The following is a 15,389-nucleotide window of genomic DNA, read 5'->3' as shown; positions in this document are numbered from 1 at the left end:
CCCTCTCTCCTTTTATAAGAAGGGACATATCACATCCTAAATTCTGTAACAGATGCTCTTTACAAGGCAAGAACAGTTTATACTCAGTGTTTGGTGGGCAAGGAACTATCACACTTTTCAAAATCCTAGCTTTGCATGTGTATACAGCTTGCTTGTGGTATGCAAAGTCAGTATCAGTAAAAATCCCTGAGATCCTCTCTAATCTGGAAATGGGAAGTTTCCCAAGACAGAAATGGATTTGACAAACCAAGTAAGTAAATAGAAACAATTCCTAGAACCTGAAAGTCAATACAAGTACTTAAATATCCATGGCAAAATTCACTTTCAGTGCATGTTAATTTCAAATTTCAGTTTTATGCCATCATTCAGCAAGGTTTTTACTAAGATCTCTCTTACTCGTCAGATTAAAGATAATCTTACCAAATGGGAACCTTAATGAAGCTTTTCTGCAATTCCTCTATTTTCAACAGCTGGATATTACACTATATTCATATGTAGGTCCAAATAGAAATACTAGTTTCTCTACTGACCCACACACTTGGCCTATATTCAGAGTCTTTTAAGATGCTTCCATTAGCCGCAGAACAGTGTCGGGTATTTCTCCAGTGTAATCTTATTTATGAAGTCCCGTTTCCCAGAACAAAATAGAACTAAATGAACTGGAGGTTGCTTTTTTTTTTTTTCCCTCCTATCCTCTCTAGAAACCTACTCTTCTCCTCACCCCCCTGCATGGCCACATTTTCAGTTCTTATTTTCAGTTCTCACTGCATGTCTGCCTCCTCTCTGGCTACTCCTCAGCACTTCTGCTCCCAAATGCACACAGCTTCACTGAACAAGTCCCTCTGCCCACACAGCTGCATTTCACACTAGCAAATGACTGTTTCTTTGGAGGTCATGGCTCGTTTTTTACCCTTTTTCCAAAAAGAACTTAACTGCTTTTGATATCTATTCTGAATGAAGGGCAGTTGTCGCCACCTCTGTATTCTGTGCAATATGAAGGAAAGAAGGCTGAAAAAGAAGAAAAGCCATAGCTGATAGGGGGAAGAGAGAAAATAAGAATCAAACAGGAAGCTAGGAGAAGCTGAAGCATATGGTTCCACAATTGTTACTTGTGAATATTTCATAAGCGCATTTACTATATACTTGACTCATCCGGTCTGTGAAATCTCTAGAACTGGAGAAATTAGAGTAACTGAAATAATCTAAGTACAAAATCTGTTTTGCATGACCCAAATCTTCTGGCCTTTTTCTTTTATTGGAGCTTTCAGCTGGACAGAGACTGCAAGAATTTGTGGCTGTGGAGTATGCAGTTACAGTAAATACATAATTCATCGTGGAGAGGTTTGTTAAAACCGTTAGGAATAAAATAAATGTCCTTCTTTCCTATTGAAAAGAGATGTCAGCTTTTCTCTTAAGATTAGTCAAAGGGCTAGCCAGGCAGAATAGAGGCTTATTACATTAGAAAGCATATAGAGCCCTTTTATGAACTCTGGCTGCAGCCATTCTGTTTGTGAGACTCTTTGTTTCAATTTGTTTTTCAGCAGCTGTATCTGATCTGTATCTTGCACACTTTCATCCTGTGACAAAACCCAGCTGCAAACTGACTAGAAGTTCCTTCATCTGTCCTTCTGCATGTGCATGTTCTCACAGATGGGACAGGTACCTGGGAGAAGCAGCAAAACCAACTTATGGGTGTTAAATCCAATAAGTAATTCTACCCTGAGTCGTGAGGGCTGGCCATCTCTCTGCTTATCTTTCCTGGAAGTGTGAACGATAGCATCGTATCAAGAAAGATACTAAAGTTCACCAATATAAAGTGAATATAATTCCTGGCAAGATAGAGTGTGTAGGATTGCCACTCCTTGAAAATTGGATGTTAGGACAGAAATACTCCATTTCGAACGCGGAATGGAAAAGAACAGATCACTGTGTGCTTAATCTAAGCCTTCCAGTCCGAAAAACGTGATTCCTTTACTAGGCTCTTTTCCCTGCCCAGTACTTTCCTTCCCAACCACCAACCAGGAGAGACCTGGCTGGTCCCAGATACTTTGTATATTTTTGCTGCTAGTTTTCACCTGCATTGTTTTGGTGCAGGTATTTGCTTTTTACCTGCTAGCTTTTACTCATGCATTGTTTTGGTGAAGTATCTGCTGTCCACATAAATGCCTTCGAGCTCTGCCAGTTCACCTTACTAAAAGTCACCATCACTAAAACATTTTGGTCTCACACATACAATCTTTGAAGTCATATGTCTACAACTATCCTAAAACATACAATGTCAGTCACACAGGCATGGATATACCGGCAAGGGGGCCTGAAGGACAGAAACCCTTCCCCTCGCTCTCCTCTGCTGGCATTGCCCATGCTGGAAGCCAGTAGCTCCCACCTCCCCCCAACCATACCACAGCTATAGGAAGCCTTGTGACCACCTCTCCCTGTCACACGTGATGCTTGCTGAGCATCAAGTACTTTTGAATGACTACATTTTAATATGTCCCTCTTCTAGTTACAAGAAAGCCTCCAATACAATACAAAGACATTACTGCTGTGGCTTAGGAGAAACAAACCAATCGTTAGTGTGTGCCAAACTGTGCTTTTGGTGGAAAAGTCCTTTAATGAAAAAAAAGTAAAGGAATAAAAACAAAAAAGCTGCCCAAAAAACATAGATCCAGCACTGAATTTGGGCACAGAAATTTCCCAGAACAGAATGGCAAGACAATGCCTGGGAGGAGCAGCTTTTGTGCTATGAAGTCCTGCATACTGGAGTCTCTGAAGGGTGATAGTTTATGTAACAGATTAATTTCCAGGTCAGATCCAAAGTGGAAAATAGGAATGTCCTCACTGAGATAACAGAAAATGGCAGTATACCCAGAGATTTATAATGACTTTAAAAGGGTGTGAACATGAGTACACAAACATGCACAAATTCAAACACGTTTCTTAATACTCAAACGTGACAGTCAAGAAACATAACTTATCCAAAATAATTTCAAGCATCTCCTTGCCTGATTTACAAAGATGTTTCCACAGCTGAAATATTGCAGAGTATCACCATATAAAATGTGTGCCTAAATTCTCTATTTAGACAAAGGTGCCTCAGGAGAAAATGATATTTGTGTAAATGCATCCCCATGTCTTCCCTAGTGGGTGAGATGGGTTTGGAAATCACGTAGGGGTCCCCACACTGCACTTGTGCTCACCCTTTCAGGAGTGCCACCCTTTAGAAGCTGTTTGAGCAGGAAAGGAGATGAGGTTAAATCTAACTGAGAAAGCAATGATGTTTGAAAGCTGGATGGGGGAATACAGAAGACACCAAGCAGGAACAGGCTGATACTACACAGCAGGGTTACAATGAGTTCAATGCGTCTGGGACACCAAAAAGAAGAACACAAGGAGCTCAATATATTTTGTTGTTTATCAAATGCAAGATGAGAATCAAAAAGTATTTTGCATCCTTCCCAAACATAGAGATCCACAGTCTATTCTACCTGCTGCAAAACCCCAAGATTTTGCATGGACCTATAGAGTGGAGGTTTCAGAATAAGTCTGTCTCAGCATAAATCACTCCTGCAAGCGAAGTCAGGTAAAACAAATCTATGGGTTATCTATACTGAAGTTAAGTTCAGCAATGGACACATTGGTTTGTCATCTCTTTGTGTGATAACAGCAGTGTCTTCCTCTGTGTTCCTCCTAAAGCATCATTCCCATCTCCAGGCAATGCGGAGTACATATACAGGAACCCTTTTCCTCACCTGTTGCCCTAAACTCATCATTGCCATTTCAAACATTTCCATTCCTTCCAACTTGACTTTTTAGGCCTTCCAGCACGTAGATCATCCCTCATGGCTCTTTACCTAATGGATATGATCTCAATTTCTTTTCTGCACATAACAGGAATCCTACCATTTTGCCTCTTCTTCCCTATTATGCCATGGACCAGGGAGACACTCTTCCCTGTGGCCACAGAGAAACACCAGCCTTGCTACCTTAAAGTGAGGGGATGTGACCTGAACAAGCAAAAGCTGTCTCTAATGAAAGAGGATTAAGACAAACGCGTATCTTAATGGCAATTGCTTCGTGTCAACGTAACAAGAGAGTATTGCAGGTGGTCTCTGCAAGACAGCCATTGACTGTTAATTCTTAGAACAGAACTGCGACATTTTGTATCTGGAAACCATTTACATGAGCAAATAAAATCTCCGTTCAAAAAAAAAAAATCAGAAAAGACATGAATATCCTCGGATTGCTGCACTTGTCATGTTCCCCAAAGTACTCCTTTCTTTTGCAGTTTCCAATTTCTTGAAGCATCTACTCTTGTTTACAAATGAACTGCTCACCACAAATGGGTTATCCCATACCAATCCTACAAAAAGACCACTTCCAAATACACCTGTGGAGTCCTCTCCTTCCTGCCACAGGTATTGGTTAAGGGCTGCTCATTTATAAACAGGGAGCTAGGATACACTAACGACTGTTACTCTTACCACTAATTACCACTTATTCAGGCACTAATGGACTTCACTGGCCAGCACAAGTCTAAGGCAAAAGCCTTTGCAGTTTGAAAAGAACCATTTAATTTATTAACCATTGCGGATCTTAGGCACTGATAATGGTAAATATGCCCTAATTTCTCCCCACAATTAAAAAAGGAGTGTCCACAGCAACACCATCTGCATCTGCCTGACTGAATGTATTTGACCTCGGTTGCACTTACACATTTTACTGGTATATTTACTTTTGAATTCAAATAAGAATACCAAAAATAGTTGACAAGTAAACATCTTATGGTAGATGGGGTTCTCTCAGTCACATTATTGATAGAATTATTCCCCTCTTCATATGGGAATATCAATCACAACAGTGGTATGAAGCCATACCAAAATAAGCGCACGAGTTGCACCGGGTTAAGTCAGTATGACATTTGTGCATAGACCCTTTTTTAAAGACGGATGCCAGTTTGTTTCCCTGGAGGGTTAGAGATGCCTTGTTACTGAAAGGTAAATCTCCATGACCCTCTGCTGCTGCTCAGCAAGGACAGAGATAGTCCTTTCGAGACTCTGATTCTGATGCAAAAACCCAGCCCTCCCACACCTCTAGCACCTGCATCCCTCCTGGGTGCACGTTACCAACGATAGCAGGAGGCCTCAGGCCTTGCAGAACTAGTAGAAGCCTCAGGAGAAACCATGGGTTCAGCAAATGAGAAAGAAGTCAGTAACATAACCTCGTACCCTTCCTGTTTTGCACCAGAGACTAATAAAACTATGTCTTCTTTTGGAGAGACCAGTTAAAATCCAGGCAGATTGGTAGCGACTTAAACACTTTATACTAGAGGCAGCTGGAAAACGGAATTTTTATTCCATGCGAAATTCTAACATTGACATTTGCTTTTTTGCTCAATCAGAAAGAAAAGCATCAAATATTTCACAGAATGGAAATTCTAAGTTATTTTTAGTTTGAAGGCATCAAAAATACTTCATTAAGAATTTCCATCTGTTAATGTCATAACATTCATATCTATAATTAATCTTTAATATTAGAGTAATTTTTAGAAGCTAAACTTTAAAACAAGGAGTCAAAATGAAAGTCTCCGCTTCGATCTTGAGTAGTATCAATGTTTCTGTTGAAAACTTCATCAACACGAACTTTCCCCAAAAATTCTAATTCTGCCAAAACAGCATTTCCCAAAAGAAAATTATTCTGCTAAAAAATTGGCTGCCTGGCAGTCTCGACCTCTCTAACAACAAAGCCAACCAAATCCCACCCACCACCCCCGCCTCGTCCCCGTCACAACTGCTACCTCTTGCAATTTGACTACAAATCTCAGGACACCCTGTGCTTTTGCTTAAACCTGTAGGTCCTGGATCAGGCTGATCACTTCCTGGCTTGCCGACACGAGAAAGGATTTTCTCAGAAAGAATTTGCTCAGACAGAAATATCTGCAGATCTGTCCTGGGAAACAGCTATGATGGATATGTAGCTCGTTCCAGCAAGAGTTCCCCAAGCAGAATAAGCTCTTTGACCAAACGGGCTGGTTTGCTGGTAGGAGTCCATCTCCATCACAGCTTCTGTCAGCAGAGCTGGGTTGCTGAGAGATACGACCTTCTCACATTCTTAATAGACACAGCTGCGTCAGTACAGCTTTCTAGTGGACATCACAGCTTTCATTTAAGTAAGCAAGTGACTCTCTTGCTTTAAGGACTAACTTTTAAACTCATCTAATAATATACTGTGACCTGAGCTCTGATTTTTTTTTTTTTCTTGGGGGGAGAGGGTTGAAAAAATGTGCTATTTTAATTAGGAGTCTGAATGAAATCAAATGAAAAAGCAGAGCTATTTCCACAGACTGATTGAAACTCACTTGCGGAACTTATTAATTGTATACTTAGGTGTAACTTTTTACTTACTGAACATTTCTTTCCATTTCCACACACAAGTCACACACAGATACTCCCCCATGTGTGAGGACTTTATCTAGTCACTGACACCTGTGCACAATGTTCAAAGTCCTTCTGCCTCGGTAGCCTTTACATTCACTTTATCCACTTTGTGTGGGTGTAAGCGACTTCAGAAAGAGGGAAATGAAGGAAAAGAAGACGACCTGCGTTACACAGCAGGTTAGACCGTGGCAGAATAGGAGTGGCAAGAACAGAGCAGCCGTATTTCCCAAGTGCTCTATGTTTGCAGGGAGGAGGTCTAGGAGAATCTAGAAGTCAGGTAACCATTTTGTTGAAAAGGAAGTTGTTTCCGGGTCACCAGAAATGCCAAAATTACTCCAAGTTTTCTCCAGTCGTCTTTTCCACTGCAAAGAGCAAAACCTGCCCTGTCAGATGCCAACCAAGCTGTTACTTGTTTTGTTTTGCATGTTGCTAAGTAACAGGGCTGTTTTTGCTTACTTGCCTCCCTTGGGCTATTTCACAACACTTTGTAATATACACTGCTCTTTTTTGTTGCACATCTGGTTTAGATTTTAAGTTTCAGAACCCCCTCTGAAAACTGAGATATTAGTTTTTCATATCTATCATCTCGACAAAGTGCATCAGCCTGTCAAACTGAGTGCACCGGTGAGACACATTTAACCCTCTCAAGTTACTCTCAAGTTACTCTCCAAAAAACTAATTTTCATTTGTTGCCGAGTTCAGGAGGTAGAAGTAATTCAAGTATTTTGTCTAATTTGCTCTGTGAAATTAGCTGCAATCAACATTAACATATGAGATAAAGATTACCGATTTCTTGGAGACAGTAATTAAATTTGGTAGGAAACTATCATGCCACGCAAATGCTAGCAAGGAAAGAGCAGTGCAGTGGATTAAGTGATCACCAACCCAAAGATGTTAGACAGCTTCTCCCAAATCTTCTAGTCTTTCGTTTTCTTTGGAAGCAACCGCTCACAGAAAAGGAGCTAACTAGCACGAAGAAGGCTTTTGCTGTGCCTTTGAAAAATGGTGCTGCTGAACGTCAGAACAACACCTCTGGCCTCAGGTAGTTTAGATCCAGGCGTCAACTCACATGAGAGGGCTCGCGCAAGGGTAGCTGTTACCATTTGGTTTAGGGATATCAGCAGAGCAAGGCTACTTGTTATCCCCATCAGTTTGTTCATGTGTGGATCACACAAAACACTTCATGAAAACGCTTCATGTGCTGCATGAACCACGATGATGCTGTGCGAGTTGAGACCTTCACCCATCTGGTCCCAACATCTTTTAAAGCTGCAGTTAAAATGTATACCGCTAGGTCACTCAGAATTTATGCCAAGGACTACATACACTGGACTCCATGCAGAGAAAAGAAACTCTCTCTGTCTACTTTACCCTGACTGCTTTCCCCAAGAGGTTGCCTCCATGCCCTTCTTAAGCCACTCTGGTGACTGACTGAGCCTATAAAGCCACATTTCTACAACCAGAGATCATATTCCTTTTCATTTCTGGAAGGGATAAAGTCTGTTGTAATCAAATAATTCTAATCAGATCAAGGTAAGTTGGACTTCAGCCTTTAACATTAGAAAAGCATACAAGCTTTGTACAAGGTTGTTTCTTTGCTCTATACAGATCTAAATATATGGCCAGCATTCAAAAACAATACATGTAAAACCCTGTTCTTTAACATATCCAGTTCCAGTTCCACCTCCCAGGTAGTCGTTAGCTTCCTCTAATGTCTTCTCAACAGCTGCCTCATAGTCCTCTTCCCCCACTTTTCATGTACAAATACTTCGGGGAATGCTCCTTTCTCAGCAGGATTCAGGGTCCAACAGGTTTTGCAGCTCCTATGCCAGGCCCGGGCAATCCACTCTTCCAGTCCTGCACATTCTAGCATGTGATTCTCCCGGGCAGCACCAGTACCCACAAACCCCTGCAGTTCAGATTTGGAAGAAGTTAGTCTTTCTGATGATCACTGAAACTATCATTAAGAAAAAAATAACCAGATAGAAAAGCTAGACCCACCATCTGCCTTTTTAGCCAGACCAGCTGCAGGCTGCTACAGGCTGTCTGTAGTCAAGCTAAGGTAACCAGTGGAGGACTTGCAAGCAGGAAGAGTAATGTTTCCCACAGGGCATCCATTTTCTTCAGCAACACCTGACTGAACCCTTTTAACATAAATCCACAAGCTTTATCCTGCAAACCTTAAGTGAACATACAATTCAAAGTCTGATTTTCACCTTTCTCCTGAGACTTATCATCAGAAGTGTTAAACATCCAAGCTGAAAAGGTAATTGGAGCCATGGATGCTCATACCTTCAAAAAAAAAAAAAAAGAAAAGAAAAGAAAAGAAAAAAATCATCCTGAAACACCTAAGTATCTGTCTCATGGACAGACTGTCCTAAACAGAAAAACACAGGAGGAAGGTAGCCGAGGCATTTTATAGTGGGAGGAGCTGTAGGTTTTTAAGATGGCACAGTTTCTAGATCTCACAGATTTCAGAGACCTGCCAAACCAGCAACTCCCACAAGCATTGTACCAGCGGCTGCCCCTCAGCGTAGGCTCCCAGTGCTGCAGAGCTTCCTTCCTGACAGGGCACTGAAAGCCGCCTTGAAAGCAGCTCTGCAGACAGACTAAGGGAGACTTCTGAAGGACAACTAGGTGATGTAGATAGGATCTTCCTCACGCCACCTTCTCCCATCTGCCGCCAGACATAACAGAAATCTGCAGAACATGGAGCTCCTCTAAGAACAGCATCCAAAGAGCCAAGGCAGCAAGTGTTTGTTTCTCTGGTACAGGACTCAGGAGTTAAGACGAGGACTGATTGCTATAGGGTCTCTGGGTTCCACATAATCACAGGCATCGTGGTCCTGCAGTGCACTCATGACTGAGAGCATACAGGGAAAAATGCCCGAGGAAAAGCTTCACAATAAAGCATACAGTTGGTCTTGTCATTCCCCTTTTCATACTTTTTCAGATGCTCTGGGGAAGAACAAAACAAAGGTATTAATAGTGGTAAGCCACATCTTTCCAGGTCCTTGCTTCAAATCTAAAACAACTCAGTGCCTACAGCCCTCGCATCCAGTTCTCTCCCCCACCCCTTTTTCCTTTGGTGTGGTCAGGCGCTTCCCTCCACACTCCTCTGTGCCGTCTCTTGCCAGTTCAGCCCTGGGATGTCTCAGCCAGCTCCCTCCACCCAGCGAGTCCTGCCCAAAACGCGATCCTCCTGCTGGCGTGAGCTCATTGTGACCTTTCCGCAAAGCACAGCCCTGCTCTTCTCCTCATGTTTAGAGAGGCCTGGGGAGCAGTGGCTTCTTTTCAGCTTGTTCATTTCGTGTTTAACCAGTTAATCTCTCTTCCTGCAAGGGAAACAGTGCTTGGCGCTGTACGGGATTCCGGCTGGATGTACTGGCTTGTTATGACTGATGGATCGTAGGTGAAGAGAGGGTTAAGAATATCATGGAGCAGTGAGGGCATATGAGAGCTTTGTCTGGAAGCAGTTTAAGTAACCTAAGGAGAATCTGATACAGACCAAAGACACACAAGTACAGATGCATTTAATAGAAGCCTCACTCCAGTCGAGATCTACAGCTGAGACTCATGCAGCAAAATGTGCTGCTTGGAACATACTGTGCTCCAGCCACTACGGCTACAGGCGGAATGGGAGCCAGCATTATGTGCTGGCGCTGTGAAGTACTGAATGTTCATTTAACGCACACGTTTAGGGAACGTATATTTATGCATACGTTTTGGGATGCGGTACATCTCATAGTGAACTTGGACAGCAGTTTGCTCTTCGATCTATGAATTCGTCTATGAAGAAATCCTAGGATTGTGTAACTAAGAGCACAGCCTGACATGTTGTTCCAACAGCAACTGAGCCAGGTTAAGAGGTTACCACCCCCAGCCTACCCACAGCTGTTTATCCACTGCCCCCCATTAGGGGTTACCACCCTTTTCAATGAGCCAAATAACTGCATGTGCAGCCACTCCCAAATCTGGCTCTGTCAGAATGATCTAGCTTAGCTTAAACACTTTTTAGTAGGTTTATTGTTTGGGCTTTTTTGAACTAGGTCATCTTGAGAGTGATAGTTTCTTAACTTTGTTCAGCTGCAGCTGGAATAGCATCTCTGACCATGCTCTAAAAAAACTATGGCAAAACTGCATCTCTCACTCTCTTCAGTCAAAACCTGCAAGACTTACCTAAAGATAACGTGTAATATTCACTCCATAAACATTCTTTTGTTTCTTATCTTGCTGTTCTCTACGCACTAGTGGAGGTTCAAATGTCTCATGATGAACTGATGAGTTGTGTTTGCAGCAGTCTGTGCTCTTATCTGAGGACATCTAAGATAATCACCACTCTGAAAAAACCATTGCAAAAATCCCCTCCAATGCCTCCTTCTTCCAGAGGATTTATACCTTCCTTTGGGTGCAGAACTGCAAGATTCCAGTAAGTCACTGGGGAACTTTCTATTAATAGAGACTGTCAGTGCATTTACACTATTATTATTATTGCTTTACTTCATTTTTAGGTCTTGGCATATGGGACTTAGAAGACTTGTCAAGCTTGGGCCTCATATAGCTGTGCCAGGAGGCAAAAAACGTAGTTTGGGGAGACAAAAATATTTGCTTCACTGACCTCTACGTTTGGCTCCTCAGTAGGTTTGATTTCTGTTCACGGCTGTGCATGTACTCTCAGGGAACACACATAATTCAGGCCAATTGTATGAGATTGGAGTACAAAGAGAAGCCCTGCTTAGGCTCTGACATTTAGCAAGCCAAGGGGTTTGAAAATACAGCCAAGTCAATTGCCTAGCTTGGCTGTATGAACCAAAACACAAGCCTCGCCACTGGAATTGATTATATACACATGAAAAGAAAATACATAAAATGATACATAAGGCTCTTGTAACCTCTAAGAACTGATGCCAGAATATTCTCATTGGCTTGGTCCTTCCTTGGCCCAATACCACAACTGAGCACAGAGCTCAGCTGAGGCCACGCTTAAGTTTTCATCAGATTAACTCTTCAGCTCAGGTCAAAGCACCCCTTTTCGCATGCTCTAAGATCTGAGTTTTCCCTCAAGCCCCCAGGGAAAGTATGCTCTAGTAGCTGACTAGATGAATACAGAATACATAACCCTTAAAGTTAGTGCAAAAGGTACTATAGCTGCCCACAAGAAGGAAGTAAATTGAATTAAATGAGATCAGGAATCTACCCAGCAGCATAGCCAGGAGAGTGCCTATGCTAAACAGACAAGCCCCCAAAATACTTCATGAGCCAGCCTCAGATAAAGGGCAGTTTTCCTATGATACCGATCACATTTATCTCTCAACACGAGTTGGGGTCTTTGACTACGCATTTGTTAGCTTAATTACACTTAATAATTCAGTTGGGAAGCTTAACCCATACTGACTACCACACTGATTTAAAAAACTAAAACCTGCAGGCACTGAAATGTAACATTTCTTGGACAATTATGGTCTATTAATAAAATTCTTTCCAATGCAAATATTTGTTCCTTTTTGCAGTATCTCACTGTTCTCTAGAAAGATAAATTTTCCTCAGTTTGAAATACTGATATGATTAACATAAAACACTTTCAGGAACGGCTTGAAAGTAGACATTATTATTTTATCAAATTTTATTACAATAACAGGGACACTCAACATTTCCCTGGAAATGACCAGAGCTAATATGTTAAGCGTTTTCCAGTAACGCTTGTGCCAGGTGCTATTGGAAGCTAACTAACTGAGATGATCACTGTAGAGTTCCTCTGAAAAATGATTCAAGCCTTTATCCATAGACCTCAATTCAAGCCTTTATCCGTAGACCTAGATGAGTCACATCATCTAGGTTTGCTTGTGGACAAGCACTTTTCCATTCTGAAACAACAAGTCCCCCTGTTTCAAGCAAGTAACATTTTCCTGGAGGACAGAGAGAAGCAAAGAGTGACCTCGGGAGAACCAGTAATTAGCATGCTACCTTTTGGATAAGGCTTCTAATTCCCAGAGTTTCTTGGTAATAGCCCTAGCCTTAGTATCTCTCTAACAGGAGCGATAATGCATGTTAGTACTGGCCATTAAGAACCTGCAACACTCTACTCATAGTTTGCTGTGCATAGTGGTGCAGTCCAACTTGTGGGTATCATCACCTTTCTAGAAACATACTGTTCTTGTACCAGCTAATCCAGGCAAAATGATCTCATCTATAGGGCTAGATAGGGTGAAGACTCATTATAGCCTCTCAGCTGATACTTTGTGTGACTTCAGTCCAAGCTTGCTGCCTCTTCTGAGATTTTTCTGCTGTCTTCATCACATCACTCTTCAGCAGTGAATCAGTGATACCCAGCCTGCCACCTAACTGCTCTGACTATGTCGTTGGGGTTGACTTCTCACTCAAAGCTAATTACAAACATTTCTCCTATTTTATTATCTGACAAGGAAAAGTTTTCATTCATCTGCCAATTAAAACTCGGCCTGTAATTTCACTAGAACACTGAGACACACGTGATGGGAGAAGGTGTCACTTACATTGGCTATGTCTCCTAGCCCAGAGCCACTGGTAGAAAGCTACATATATTCTTCCAGGAAATCTCCAACAGTTTGGGGATACTCCTCTCTGCCCACCAAAAACTACTGACAGTGAGTATCAAACTCAAGCCACAGTGCTTCCATCCACCTGGGTACTTCATAGTTGCCTGCTTTAAGCATTTCCTTTCAAAAACTCTCAGCTGAATGCATGAGCAACTGGACAAAACAAGCAGCTCTGATGATTAAATAAAAGAGAGTAGTGAGAAAATCAGTCATTGCAGACACAAGCTACATCCAACACAGCGTCCAGGCTTCTGTCTCTCTTCCTTCAAATGCCTCCTTGCAATTCATTCTTTGTCACTTACAAGCAAAGCAAACACCACAAGAACCTCCTCTTCACAGCTGTTAAGCCATACCCAGGTTGAGCACTCTTGTAGAGTGCAGCTATATGATGTTCTCATTACAGGTCTTCCTCTCTGAGGCCACTCTCAACACCATTTAATGTGTTATAACTAGTTCAGGTCTCTCAGCACGCTCTTAGCCTACAAAGTGGATACGACCAAATAGAAGTAGCAATGAAAGGCAAAGCTCATCCCACTCCACCTCAACGGCCACAAGATGGGAGAAGGCACGGGAAGTGTCTTAAGTGATTGATGCCAGCTATGGGCTCTGGCGATTTGCAGGCTTGGGCTGCAGGTACAACTGCAAAGGCATTGCCTCAGGCAAGCCAGTCATTGCAGTTCCACATACTGCGTGCTGTGATGCAACAACAAAAGACTCAGTAGCTCATAATACTAGTTTTAAAAGAACTACCTACAGAAGCGCCATGGTAGGGTATACGGACTGGCTTCCTGGTACTCATCCAAATAGCGTTCTCCTGCAATCTGCGTTCCTCCTTCCATGTTTCAGACAGAGTACTGCATTCCCAGGGAAGTACTGAGACTGATCATCAGCTAGATGCAAACTAGTGTGCCACCACCGAAATTAAAATACCGATGCTAATTGACCCTTTGGTCTGCTCCTCAGGTCTACTCACATGAGCAAAGACATACGTTTTAATGTTTACTGGATTTTTGTCTTTAGATTGTGGTGTCTTCCAGAATAGGGAACTCACCTGAGCCAATTTCGCTGGCTTCTCTGACAGTCTTTGCATACGTTTATCACTCAAACACTAAAACAATTTACTACTACCTCTGTTATTCCTAAGGGTAATGACATAATATCAAGTCTTCTTCAGATTTCAAAAATTCCTGTATTCTGATAACAGAATGCAGTAGAAGTTCAATAGTGCATTCTTACTCTTCTATTTAATATGAGGTTTAGTCCTTTCCAATTTAAAGATAGTTAATTTGAAAGTAGTTTTGCCTTATAATAAACAGATAATAAACAGATTCTTGGTTTCTTGAAATAAAAACAGCAAAGGCTATAACTGCAACCTTTTAAAGGGGCACATGGGACTATTCTTTAATTTTACTCTTTGGCTGTGGAATCTATACTCATTAAAAGTGAAATGTTGAGATCTGATTACTATTAGTACTTTTAAAGTTTGCATTTCTACTCCTCTAAACAGAAGGCAAAATGGAATGATGTGCTTCCGCTTTCCATTTTTAGACCTTTTTACTTCCTGTTGCAATGCAGCACGAAAAAGCAAAATCTGGATTTCCTAGAGTGCAAAAGAACAAGCGACTAACTACATATATTTTCTTTTAGAAAAATTATTTGCAACAGTGTTACTTTAGAGATGTAAAATATTTTCAATTGTTTCTAAACTACAAATTTGGGCTATTAAGTGGGAGAAAGGATAGTAAAATGGGCCAACTCTTTACTTGCCATGTATGCTCCTGATGCTCTGATGATCTGAATATGTAATTCTCCACTTGTTTTGGTGTATTTTTCCTGCAGAAGAATATATAATATATAATAATAGTAAAAATAATACAATGGAACTTAGAGACCTAAACAGAGACTGGTTTCATAACAGCTAGCAGGAGACAGTCAGTGGTTTAAACTGATGGGACAAAAGTCTGAGTCTCCTCATTTCGCTGTTAGAAATAAGACAAAGATTATTGCCATATTTTCAAATATGCTAAATTCATGCCAGTCCTATTGTTGTACTGTAGTTAAAAGTATTCAGATTGTGCGGAAAATAAGATTTTACTTGAACACAGAAAATCAGTAGCAGAATGAATCCACGTCTCCTGGATGAGTAGCTTTTCTGGATCTTATTGTAGATGCAACCGTGTCCATACAGCATCTCCTTGCTGTGCCTCAGGCAGCTGCTGAGGTAGGACTGTACCCTGACACCCACCTCAGGCTGCCGAGTTGCAAATGTCGAGCTGTATGTCCATGGCAAAGCAAAATAAAGCCGTTCAGTACATGGACAAATCAACTCCACAGGTACAATTTTTCTGTACATGGCCCCCATGACTTTCACACAGGG

The 15,389-nt window shown here is 41.6% G+C and overlaps 1 protein-coding gene across 16 annotated transcripts in view; it reads right to left on the bottom strand.

The window, feature by feature from the left end:
* The window catches only part of FGGY (FGGY carbohydrate kinase domain containing), a 333,758-nt gene that overhangs the window by 193,628 nt on the left and 124,741 nt on the right, over positions 1-15,389 (bottom strand). For 8 of the 16 annotated variants that reach the window (XR_011142650.1, XM_068953329.1, XM_068953324.1 and 5 more), the window contains one exon: positions 14,780-14,845. The exons of the other annotated variants lie outside the window; for them this stretch is intronic. The gene's annotated coding sequence lies outside the window, so the exon portion shown is untranslated. Of the gene's footprint in view, positions 1-14,779; positions 14,846-15,389 lie in introns of those variants that run through there. 16 annotated transcript variants of the gene reach the window in all.

This window comes from Struthio camelus, chromosome 8 (genome assembly GCF_040807025.1).
Source record: "Struthio camelus isolate bStrCam1 chromosome 8, bStrCam1.hap1, whole genome shotgun sequence".
NCBI lineage: Eukaryota > Metazoa > Chordata > Aves > Struthioniformes > Struthionidae > Struthio > Struthio camelus.
The sequence above is the reverse complement of the archived record's forward strand: the minus strand, read 5'-3'. Positions and strand labels throughout refer to the sequence as shown.